Raw genomic sequence first — 13469 nt, forward strand, 5'->3', positions numbered from 1 at the left:
CACCCCAGTACACGGGACGCCAGTTCTCGGAGGGTGGAATTAAGAAGAACAGAGTTAAGATGACCATTCCTCAGCACCCCACCTTGGAGTGGCCACCGATTGAGATCGAGGTGATTGGGTATCGTCTTGTGGATGCGTTTGAGAAAGCAGCTCTCAACGCTATCACCACTTTTTGTGAGCACCATCCCGAGGAGGTAGCAGCATATCTTATTGGTTTGTTTCCAGCAGTCAGTGCTGGCAATGCAGAGTGGCTGTTCAGGGTCACACACTTTGGGCACTTGATTGGTGATGTAGCGGATGAGACTATCGAGGCAGTAGTCAGATATATGAATGCCCAGTCTCACTACCAGATACTTCAGCAGCGACACATGGACCAGGTGATAGACTTGGCCCAGAGTTTTCAGCGAGGCGGGGGGTCGAGCTGGCGGACATTGCCCTCCGCACCATCTCCCCGAGAGCAACCTTATTGCCGGGGGGACGATGCGAAAAACAGCCGCCAAACCTGGCGCCAGTGCCACGGTCAGGCGTCTCCATCCCCCTTCATGCTAGGGGACATCGCAGGAGCAGGACCCCACGGGCCCAATGCTCTTCTGCTGATCCCACTTAAGCTGAGGGATGGTGCGCACGCCCACTCCTGTCTTCCTCCACCGCTCGCAAGCATTCTTCTAGCGCCAAAGCCTAAAAAATCCAAGCCACCCCATCTGGGGGCCGGTCACGAAAGGCAAAGGAAAACATTACGAGATTTAGGCGATGCTGGAAGAAAGAGCTGTGATGTTGGAGAGGAAAGGGAACCCCACGACCCCTATTTATAGCTGCGCCGGGCACCAAGCTTCAAGCCTGTTGAAAAGTGGGGGCTTGGATCGCCCGTGACGGCGCGGCACTCCATGAGCAAAGGATGCCCTCGGTCACCGTGCCGAGATGCGACTGAACGAAATAAAGCGAAGCTGAGCCCCTGGACGTTAGGCGGCACAGCATCGGCTCAGGCCGACCGCCCTCGAACGGTGCGCCGCAAGGCAACCAGGGAAGGCGGGGCCAAGGCCCTGAGTGCGGGACAGCACGACGAAAGCACCAGCTGCCAAGCAGCGGGCGCCATCGTCGCCCTGACCCCCCTCAGCGCGCGGACACGTCTTGTCCTTGAAACAAACAAACAAAGAGGCACGTGCCTCGAAGTACCCTCCTCGCAGGCGCACTGCTCCGACCGACGAGTTGTCACATCCGCCGGGCCCGCGCTCAGGCGCGCCTAGCAAGTGTACGACTTTAACCGATCACGCCAAGGGAGAAATCGCCGAATTACTCTTTGGCCGAATCCCTTGACTCGACCAAAGCCTCGGGGGCTACTGTCGGGTACCACAATTAGGGACACCCTAATTGGGGTACTCAGACCGCTTCAAAATGCGAACACATGTTAAGGCAACTTGGCCCACGAAGGCCCACGGCCTCCTTCCAAATCTGGAAGAATGGAAAGGACTCAAAGAAGCCTAGTATGTGGACCATTTGCCCCCCTCTCAGGCCCGCCGGACAATCTCCGCCTCGCTCGAGGGCTCCCCTCGGAACCCCCGACCGTGCAACGCATCTCCGCCTCGCTCGAGGGTAGCGAATCTACCCTCAAGCGGGTAAGTCATCTCCGCCTCGCTCGAGGCCACCCCTCGGCACAAGGGAAGAACGGCCCCGCCGCCCAACCGCTCGTCGTACGGAGGCATTGAATGACCATCACTCTTCCACAGTGCTCAGGACAGGCGGCGTCAGGCCGCCATTCCCACAATAGCTGTGACAGGAGTCCCATCCATCACCTCCGGTAGCTGCTCTGCCATCCCGGACGCTGTGGCGGCACTATAGAGCCTGCGACGCGGGACAAGACGCGCTCAGCACAGTCCCCGTTACTATTCTGCAAACTCCGGTTGACCGGACTCCACCTCATCATGTGTATGGCCCCGGGCCCATCTTCCGCTGGGGAGGAGGTCCGGTATCGCCACGGACCCCTCGAAGAGGGACACCCGTCACCACAGCCGGAGAGGGGTCCGAGACTTCCACGTGCCCCATAGTGTACTTCCTACAGTATTCGGCCACTGTACCCCGCGTTTCGGGGGAAAACTACTACTTCCACGCCCCCACTCATGTGCGCCGCCCCTCCTTATGACTATAAAAGGAGGAGGCATGCTTCCTTTAGACTCTCTGGCTTCTCTCGCTTCTCTCGCTCTGAGGACGCTCAGACACTTCTGGGCCTCAGCTACTGCGGTCACCTACGTTCACAATCATCGCCATACCCGACTCCTCTTCTAGCAGAGACCTGGGAGCTTCCCTCCCTCTCTCGCTTCGCTTGTACCCCCTACTACAAGCACTCTGGGTGCAAGATAATATAGTGCCCTCGCACACAGTGGCGGATCTAGAGTTTCTAAGTAGGGTATTCCCCAAAAAAATAGCTAGCTGCACTGGCCTAAATGAAGTATTTTGGTTCAAGCATACTGAGTATACATACCATATTACCTATACATATATACATATATTTAATTTGTTTTTCGGGCAGCAGGGTATTCCTGGGAATACGGGGGCATCAATACCAGGTCTGCCCCTGCTCGCACACCCCCTTTGCTGGACGTACGGCCCCGTGGCCGGAACCAGGATAAATCGTGCGTTACTGTGTTGCCTCTTGCATCATCATCTGGGACGAGGAAACGCGCAGCAATCACTAGTTGGGATCTGGCCCCCGGGTCGGGACACCGACACTAAGATAGGTCCCACACAGAGTAAAAATATCTTTCCTCCGAATCCCCACCTTTTCCCATCCCATGACATTTCCTTCTCGGGAGATTGCCATGGCGCCCCCCTTCCAATCTCTTCCTCCGATCCGCTCCCTCTCCGCCTCCGAATAACCAATCTGCTGCCCATAGTGAGAGGCAGAGCGGCACAATATCGCATCAAGGCGAGGCGCAACGCTTCGGTATGGGATGCTTTGGGCACCAGGGGGTCCCAAGTAGAGCTATTTAACAATATAATGGATATGAAGTGCGGGAGGGAGAGAGAGAAAGAGAGAGAGAGAGAGATCCAACCTTCTTTTTTTTGTGTGTGCAGGTGCTATGTGGGCTTTATGGAAGACAAGAAACAAGCTGGTTTTTGAAGACAAGGTGATCCAGAAACCCGAAGTGGTGATCTACAAATTGCTGGCACTCCTTCTCCACGGGAAGATCCTGGCGGCCGAGAAGAACAGAATTCAGGTGGAAGAGATGATTGAGGTGATCCATCAGGCCTGCGACCTGGGTGCGTGAAGCCGCCGGCCATTGTCTTTTTGTTTGAAAAATTGATGCTTGGTTCTGTGTCCCAAAAACCTATTCCTTGAGAGCTCTCCTTTCTTCTTGTTTCGCTTTTGGAGTAGAGGTACTGAGAATATCGCTGAGTTCAGCTACTTTTAGGTCGCGCGGTTAGAGGTGTCCCCCGTTATACTATGAGTCTTCTTTTGCTCTGTATCTTTTGAAATCCCTTGAAATAGTGCTGGTCCTTGAACCAGGAATTGCCCTCATGTAATATGATTGCTACGCTTTCTTTATAAAGCTGGGCATAATGCATTGGGCACTAGGGGGCGACGCAGCTGACGGATCAAGATGATTTGTGCCTCCGTGCGGATCTGCTTCGTGCCTCCGTGCGGCTGACAGATCGAGTGGGTGTGGCTCCCGCTCCGTAGGACGTGGCACGGCTGGTGCCTGTCCGTGTGCTGGGATTCCTCGGCGCAGTTGCCTTGTGTGGATTTTCTTTCCTACAAGCTTACTAGGTACAGATCAGAGAACAACTTCATTTCCATATACTTCACTAGACTCTTATGGTGTTGTAGTCATGTATCATCATATCCTGAAGTGTCCACAACCATCAGGTCTAGGTACTTGCTCAACAAATCTTTCTTTGTGTTCTCTTTTGCAGTCTTTTCTGTTGACTGAGCTGCCAGTTTCATTGCTTCTGCTTTCTTTTGTACTGCTTCGTAATAAAGTCTAATCTTCTCAGTTTTAAGTGTTTCCAAATTATGTTCAGTCGTACACTTCTTCTCTTTGCCTTTCAATCTATCTTTGGCCTCTTCTGTCCTTCTGGGCACTGACGTGGTTCTACCTCTTCACTGTCTTGGGTTGAAGAAGTGTAAGCCCCTGATTCAGTGTGCTTTACTCTCTTGCTTATATGTAAGTTTTGGTTCTCTTATCTATTTGCCCATTTTGATTCTCTGATCTATTTGCTCACCAGCAATCCAATGTGAGTGGTTTATCCTGTGCCTCTCTTTTATATACTACATGAGCTTTCTCCATAACTTGATCATCAGATCCACACTACCATGTGCTTGCTTCATTCTAATCCAACAGCCATTGAAGGGGACTATCAGCTTGTTTGTCATAGTTTAGTGGCTTTTGCATAGTGAAACTGTCCTCTTTCGATCGACACTAACGTTGCTATTGAACTCTGCCACAATTTTCTTCCAAGAGGTGTTCCCCTTTTGTGTATTCTCCTTGACTTAATCAATAGAATTATGTAGTCATACACTATTGTAAGCATCTAGGCCCTCTAGGTATGTTTCGGTGATTAATGACAACCATTATTGTGACTAATGAGTTTGTGCAGCTTAATGAAACATTATTGCTCATTTGGTCATATGTTAAAGAGGCCCCTAAATTCCATTGTTCAAAAAGGCGATCTCGGTATTCAACTCAAATATATATCAAGACTAAGGATCTTTCTAGTCCTAAGTGTCATAAGGTTGAGAAGGACACTTAGGTTAGTATATGTTTTATAGTTTTGTAGAGGTCGCACTATTAAGAGGGGTTAAGGCTAAGTAACTTGAGCATGGACATGGTCAATCAAAAATAGATGCACACTATGGTCACTCAGGTTCTAATGAAGTTCAAATAAGTGGTTTTCAACTTATATCTCAAGAATATTTGGATTTCATTCAAGACTCAAATCAGAAAAGGCAAAATCAGAAAAAAAAGTCTATACACCGGTTTAACCGACGACTCCATTTTTCTATACGTCGGTTAAACGCAGTTATCAGAGTCTGGACAAGTATATACATCAGTTAAACCGACGATATGAAAATTAACGTCGGTAAAGTTGTCCAGAAGGTTGGTTTTCCAGGGTGTTTCAAGGTTATATACACCGGTTAAACCGACGATATTTGAAATTAACGTCGGTGCATTTGTCAAGTGAGTTGGTTTTTCTAGGGATTTCAGAAGTTAAACTCACCAGTTAAACCGACGAAGGATTTGAGTTAACGTCGGTGTAGTTGTCCAGAGAGTTGGGTTTTCAGTTGATCAGTGGACAACTACACTCACCGGTTAAACCGATGATACGTCGGTTAATCTGCCCAAGTTGTAACGGCTAGTTTTCCAAATGGGCAGTTTACATTCATCGGTTAAACCGACGTTGACTATTGGAGGGCCGTCGGATTAACCGGCGTTGAGTACTTTTCTGGCAGCTTTTCTCCAACGGCTCTATTCGTGTGAGCTGCCTATATATACCCCTCTAATGGGTCATTTTGCTCTCTCTCGACACCAGTCAACATTCATACACTCATACTATATATGAGAGCCACCTTGAGCTTCATCTTCCACACATTTGTTCATTCAATCATTCAAGAAGCAAGACTAAGGACTTGAGTAGAGAGAAGCTTGTGTGCATCCGTTCTTGGTGATCGGTTCTTGCTCAAGTGAAGGCCCTAGCTTGTTACTCTTGGTGATTGGCAGCACCTAGGCGATCTTGGTGATTGAATGTGTTTCTTCCGGAGCTTGCCAAGGATTGTGGGAGCCCGAAGAAGTTTGTACGTGGCTTGAGCTCCACCACGCCAGGATGGTGAACAGAGACTCTTAGTGAGCGCCCATGTCTCGGTGACATGGGAGGTGACAAGACTCTTAGTGAGTGTCACAACGTGGATTAGGGGTGTGTGCCAACACATCGACACCACGGGAAAAAATCCGGTTTTCTCTTGCCCACTCTTTACTTTCAAGCACTTACTTTCATACAATTATTCATGTGCTTGATCTTAGAGATCATAACTTAGCTCTACCTTGCTTAGTTTCTTATCTTGGTGTATCTTTGATAGCTTGTGTAGTTTGCTTAGTTAGCCGGTTGGTGAATTGAGCCTCACTAGTATTGCATAGGTTAATGTTGCTTTATTTTGTCTTAGAAATTTGAAAAAGGCCCAATTCACCCCCCTCTTGGTCCATTGATCCTTACAATTAGTATCAGAGCCTCGTTGCTCATTTGGATCATTAGGCTTCACCGCCTAGAGCTATGGCCAAGATGGGTGGTTCGCCGCTTTACTTCGAGGGCAAGAACTTTGCTTATTGGAAAGTTTGCATGGCCGCATACCTTGATGCGATTGCCCCCGAAGTGTGGTTAGCAACAAAGACCGGGTTCACCGGAACTCCCACCTCGGAACAATTAAAGTGGAATGCCAAGGCTAGAAATACAATTTTCGAAGCCATTAGTGAGGAAGTCTTTGCTAGAGTAAATGGCATGGATTTGGCAAGTGATATTTGGAAAGAGCTAATTAAAATTTATGAAGGCTCCACAAAAGTTCGTGAGCAAAAATATCATTTGTTTATAGCTAAGTATGATTCCTTTAAGATGCTAGCTCATGAAAATTATAATGATATGTATTCTCGCTTGAATGTCATTGTCAAGGACATTAATGCTCTTGAAGTATCTAAAATTGATAGTGGCTCCATCAACCGCAAGATTCTCATGCTCCTTCCGAAGCCCAAGTACAACATCATCAATGCTATGCTTCAAAAGGATAATATTGATACGATGGAAGTGGGAGAGCTTGTGGGCGAAATTCGCGCTCATGAAATGGTTATCCTTGGTATGTCCGAAGAGCCAACTACAAGCAAAACAATCGCTCTCAAAACCAAGGGCAACAAGCACCGCAAGCTCAAGATGATCAAGAAAGAATCAAGCTCAAGCAATGAAGAAGAAGATCATCATGAAAGCTCATCCGATGATGATGAAGATGGAGAACTTGCTCTCATGATGAGAAAGTTCACACGCTTGAGCGACAAGATAAACAAGAAGGGTTACAACTTTGACCCTAAAAGAAGAATGTTCCGACCAAGGGAAGATGTCAAGCACAAAACATGCTACAATTGTGGAGAAAAAGGACACATCTCTCCCGATTGCCCCAAGCCGGACAAGAGAAAGAAGGACAACAAGAGCAAGCATCACCATGATTCAAGTGATGATGATTAAGATGAAAAGAAGAACAAGAACAAGAAACTTGGGAAGAAGAAGAGCCATGACAAGAAGACCAAGCTCTTCCCAAAGAAGAAAGGTCACACCAAGAGAAGCTTCTTGGTGGAAAAACAAGAATGGGTGACCGATGTCTCATCAAGTGAAGATTCAAGTGATGAAGAAGACATCGTCACCATCGCCCTCACCAATGAAGAACCACCTCTACCTCCACCTCCCATGTGCCTTATGGTAAAAGGTAACACAAAGATATGTGAGGAGGATAATGATAATGATAGTGATAGTGATAGTGATAGTGATGATGAGCTTGACCCTTATGAGTTTACTAACCTCATTAATGAGTATACATCTATTATCAAGAGGGAAAAGGGAAAAGTCAAGCTTCTTGAGAGCACTCATGCCAAGTTAGAGCTTGCCCACTCCGATTTGCTTGGCAAGTACAATGACTTGCTCAAAAAGCACAATGAGTCACTTGTACTTGCTAAGCAAGTTGAAGAGAGCCACAAAAAGTTTAAACAAGAGCATAGGGAGTTGGCTCACTAATATCAAGAACTTGAATTTGCCTATGAAGCAATTGACCCAAGTCTTGAGAACTTTGTCAATGAATTGAAAAGGTCAATGCTTCTACTTCATGTGATGACCTACTCATTGATGCAAGTGCTACTAATATTGTGCCCGAGCTTGCTCCTTCTAGGGAAAAGGAATTGATGGATCAAGTGGCAAGCCTCAAGAGTAGTGTGGAGAAGCTCTCAAGAGGATAATACATCCACAAGGAAATTCTCTTCAACAATGCTCGTGACTATGGCAAGAGAGGTCTTGGGTCATTTCCGGAGCCAAATCAAGGCACCACTCCTTCTCCGGAGATCAAGACTAGCTTCATCAAGGAAGTTGGTTCATATTGCCAACATTGCCAAGTCACCGGGCACCACACTAGGGAGTGCACCTTACCATCACGCACTCTTCCCACTTTACCAAAGAATTACTCATAAATGTTTCAAAATAACCTTTTTCTTTTGAGTAAAGTGAAGGGCAAGGTGAAGGCCAAATTCATTGGCAAAATCACTAAGAAGTCAAAGAAGAAGCTCCCCAAGCAACTTTGGGTTCCAAAAGCTCTTATCACACATGTGCAAGGTCCAAAGCTTATTTGGGTTCCAAAAACTCAAAAGTGAATTCTCATGTGTGTAGGTGAACTACAAAGCCGGTGGAAAACATTGGGTACTTGATAGCGGTTGCTCTCAACACATGACCGGCAATGATAGCATGTTCACCTCTCTTGAAGACCCCGACGATCATGAACATGTCACCTATGGTGATAACTCAAGGGGAAAAGTTTTAGGTTTGGGTAGAATAGCAATTTCAAAAGATTTATCTATTTCTAATGTCTTGTTTGTAGAAGCACTTAGTTTTAATCTTATTTCAATTTCTCAATTATGTGATCTTGGACTAACGTGTACCTTTGACAAGAATGGTGTTGTAGTAACTCTTGAAGAAGACAAGTCATTGGTATTCACGGGGTTTAAGCATGACAACATTTACTTGGTGGATTTCTCTTCAAAGCAAACAAGCTCCATGACATGCCTCTTCACCAAGTCGTCTCTTGGGTGGCTTTGGCATAGAAGAATTGCTCATATTGGCATGAGCAACCTCAAGAAAGCCCACAAGAGAGGGATGATCACCGGCTTGAAGGATGTCACATTTGACAAGAACAAATTATGTAAAGCATGTCAAGCCGGAAAGCAAGTTGCAACACATCATCCTATCAAGACGATGTTGTCTACCTCCAAGCCGCTCGAGCTACTACACATGGATCTCTTTGGTCCAACTACATACAAGAGCATTGGTGGTAACCTCTATTGCCTAGTAATCGTCGATGATTTTTCACGTTATACTTGGGTCATATTTCTAGGCGATAAGGGTGAAACTCCGAAAGTCTTCAAGACATTTGCAAGAAGAGCTTAAAGGGAGTACAACTCCCCAATTGTGAAGATCCAGAGTGACAACGGAAGCGAGTTCAAAAATATGAAGATTGAAGAATGGTGCGACGAAGAGGGCATCAAGCATGAGTTCTCCGCCACCTACACGCCTCAACAAAATGGAGTAGTGGAAAGAAAGAACAAGACACTAATCACTCTAGCAAGAGCAATATTGGATGATTATGGCACGTCCGAGAAGTTTTGGGCGGAAGCAATTAATACGGCTTGCCATGCATCCAACCGAGTGTATCCCCACCGACTCCTCAAGAAAACGCCATATGAGCTCATCACCCGGAAGAAACCAAATATATTCTATTTTCGAGTCTTTGGTTGCAAATGCTTCATTTATAAAAAGAAAAGACTCGGTAAGTTTGAGAGTAGATGTGATGAAGGATTCTTTCTTGGTTATGCATCAAACTCCAAAGCATATAGAGTATTCAATCAAACCTCCGGGTTAGTTGAAGAAACATGTGATGTGGAGTTTGATGAATCTAATGGCTCCCAAGAGGAGGTTGTTGGCTATGACAATGTAGGTGATGAGGAGATTGATGAAGTTTTGAAGAAGATGTCCATTGGGAATATCAAGCCGGAAGAGGTGCATGAAGGTAATGATCAAGGGGGAGGACCTTCCTCGTCTACACCAAGCACCTCCATGGCACCCCAAGTGGATGAAGATCAAGAAAAAGATGATCCACAATCTCAAAAAAATGTGCCAACGCCAACACCCCAAGTCCAAGAACAAGAAGAGCAAAATGTTCCACCACAAGCACAAGTCACCCATGATCCACCCCAACAAACATCCACGCATGTACCGCTAGTGAAGCATGGTCGTATCTCCAATGATCATCCAATTGGTCAAATCACTGGAAGTCCTTCCAAGGGAGTAAGAACTCTCTCTAAGCATGCTTCATTTTGCGAATATTACTCGTTTGTTTCTTGTATTGACCCCACTAGCATAGAGGAAGCGCTTGAGGACTCGGATTGGGTGATGGCCATGCAAGAAGAATTGAACAACTTCACCCACAATGAAGTTTGGGTCCTCGAAGCTCCTCCGAAAAACAAAAATATCATTGGCACTAAGTGGGTCTTCCGAAACAAACAAGATGAACATGGGGTGGTGATACGCAACAAAGCAAGACTTGTGGAAAAAGGGTTTTCTCAAGTCGAAGGTTTGGATTTTGGTGAAACTTTTGCTCCGGTCGCAAGACTTGAAGCTATCCGCATTCTTCTTGCTTACTCTTCACATCATAATATCAAATTATATCAAATGGATGTGAAAAGTGCATTCTTAAATGGCGTTATTAACGAACTTGTTTATGTCGAGCAACCTCCCGGGTTTGAAGCTCCGAGGAATCCTAACCATATTTATAGGTTACACAAGGCACTCTATGGGCTCAAACAAGCTCCAAGGGCTTGGTATGAGAGGCTTCGTGACTTCCTAATCATGCAAAGCTTCAAGATCGGGAGGGTGGACACCACATTGTTCACAAAAGACGTCAACGGGGATCTTTTCATTTGTCAAATTTATGTTGATGATATTATCTTTGGCTCAGCTAATGACTTACTAAGCCATAAGTTTGCTACCGTGCTGTCTAGGGAATTCGAGATGTCCATGATCGGCGAATTGACCTTCTTCCTTGGTTTTCAAGTCAAACAATTGAAGGAAGGGACATTCATCCATCAAGAAAAATATACTAAAGATATCTTGAAGAAGTTTAAGATGGATGAGTGCAAGCCGATCAAGACACCCATGGCAACCAATGGGCATCTCGACTTGGATGTGGACGGTAAACCGGTTGATCAATCCCTCTATCGTTCTTTGATAGGTTCTTTGCTTTACCTTACCGCATCTATGCCCGATATAATATTTAATGTGTGCTTGTGTGCCCGCTTTCAAGCAAACCCAAAGGAATCACACCTCTCGGCTGTGAATAGGATCTTTCGATATCTCAAGCACACCCCAAGCATAGGCTTGTGGTACCCCAAAGGCGCTAGCTTAGATCTCTTGGGATACTCAGATTCGGATTTTGCCGGAAGCCGTGTGGATCGCAAGAGTACCTCTGGGGGTTGCCACTTGCTTGGGCGTTCTCTAGTTTCTTGGTCGAGTAAGAAGCAAAATTCCGTGGCTTTGTCCACCGCGGAAGGGGAATATATAGCGACCGGTGCATGTTGTGCCCAAATCCTATATATGAAGCAAACCCTTTTGGACTTTGGTGTGAAACTAGATAGGATACCACTCCTTTGTGACAATGAAAGTGCTGTAAAAATTGCCAAAAATCCAGTTCAACACTCTCACACAAAGCACATTGATATTCGACATCACTTCTTGCGTGATCACGAAGCTAAAGGAGACATGTCTCTTCAAGGTGTGAGATCCGAGGAGCAATTGGCGGATATATTCACAAAACCATTAGACGAGAGTACTTTTGTTAGGCTAAGGAATGAGCTTAATGTACTAGATGCGGCAAACATCATGTAAGTTGCCATGTCATATAGAAAAATGCATACATATAGGACACTTGTCTAACCATGGTAAGATAGTGATGAGCATGGGTTTAGCTAGAGGTGGTGGTCCACTTGTTTTCCTCTAGGCTTGTAGAAAGGCTCATCATGAAGAAGCTTCCCGTGGGTTCAAACTTGACAAGTAGAACTTAAATTCTTGTTATGCATTTTCTTGTCATATAGATGTGCACTTCATATTTACTCTTCTTTTGCATGTGGTTTTAACTTGCACCATCATTGCATGTGTAAGGGCACAATGGAGATCACTTGATGAAAATGAGACTTGTTTCATATACAAGATCTTAATTCATGAAAAATGAAAAGAGCAAAGTGTTAGGTGCGTTATTGCCTAGTGAGTCATGTCATGATGAGTTTGAAGCTCTCTATCTTCAATATTCCTATGACAAGGCTCATACATTTTATTTGGTGCTTTGTCTCGCTTTGCGGTTTTTCCTTGTATTCGAAAAGAAAAAAAATACTAAGCTCTATGCTATCCTAAATATTTTGAGGGGTAAAGTCGCCTATGCAAGTCCATTAACTTGTGTTTAGTTGGATTTTATAAGTTTATTGGACTTAGCATAGAAGAGTGAGCTGAGTGAAGGTTTTTCGGGTTCACCGGTTAAATCGATGCTTTATGGAACAACACCATCGGTTTAACCGGCGTTACTAAGTTTCTGTCTCAGCTCAGTCAATTTCAGGCATTCAACCGGCGTATGCAATTGTCAGAGCATCGGATCAACCGGTGAACGTAACTCAGATCTGACCTTACAATCAACCGGTGATAGCAGCGTTTAACCGGCGAGTTCAAAATGCACATCATCGGTTCAACCGGCGTTCAGATGAGTTTTTGCTGGAGTCTTGGGTGAACTGAACCGATGCAATCAACCGGCGTTCTAAACCTAAGCATCGGTTTAATCGGCGTTAAGGAAAATCGCGGGGTTCACTTGTCATATATATTTCTTGCCCGCGCCGCCGGCCTCTGTTTTCCCCTTCTCTCTTCACGCCGACGCGCCCTCGCTCGCCGACTCCACGCCGCCACTCGCCCACGCTCACGCCGCCGCTCGCTGCATGCGCCGCCTGCACTCCGCCGAACCACAACCGCCGCGCCTTGCACCACCGCAAGCCATCCTCGCCGCCCGCGCTCCGCTCACGCAGTCTGCGCCCGCGCCGCCCGCCGCTCCATCCGCGCGCCGCCACCACTGCCACTTCGCACCACTGCCACGCTCAGAACCGCCGCTCCCGCACCACGCAGCAGCACCTCACGCCGCAGCCGCAGCCGCTCAGTGCTCGCAGGGTGTTCGGCATATTGCCTGACCGAGATGGGTCGCGAGAAGAGGAAGGGAAAGGAGGTTGTGGTCGAGAAGCCCGTCCGCAAGCGGACCCGTGCAGAGAGGGAGGCCGAGAGGGCCGAGATGGTGGCCAAGGCCGCCGAGGAACAGGTGTCAGGCTGAGCTCGTCCGTTCGCGATTCGGGAGCAGCCAGCCAGGGGCAGGGCCAGAGGCAGAGGTATGGGCAGGGTCCGTGGTGCCAGGGCCACCAGGGGTCCAGGGCCACTACATAGCAGACCGAGAGAGATTCGTCGGAGGGGGAGCCGGCAACTGCAGAGTCAGATCGCTCAGAGTCAGATGCAGATGCAGCGCAGTTAGAGCAGTCCCAGGGAGAGAGTGCTCAGGGGTCACCGACTCCACGACGTTCTGGCCGTACTCGGCAGACGTACCCAGGAGCAAGTTCTTCGCCAGCGACCGAGCGTCGCACTGGACCGAGGACGCGAGGAGG

The sequence above is a fragment of the Panicum virgatum genome, chromosome 9K (assembly GCF_016808335.1).
Source record: "Panicum virgatum strain AP13 chromosome 9K, P.virgatum_v5, whole genome shotgun sequence".
Classification (NCBI taxonomy): domain Eukaryota; kingdom Viridiplantae; phylum Streptophyta; class Magnoliopsida; order Poales; family Poaceae; genus Panicum; species Panicum virgatum.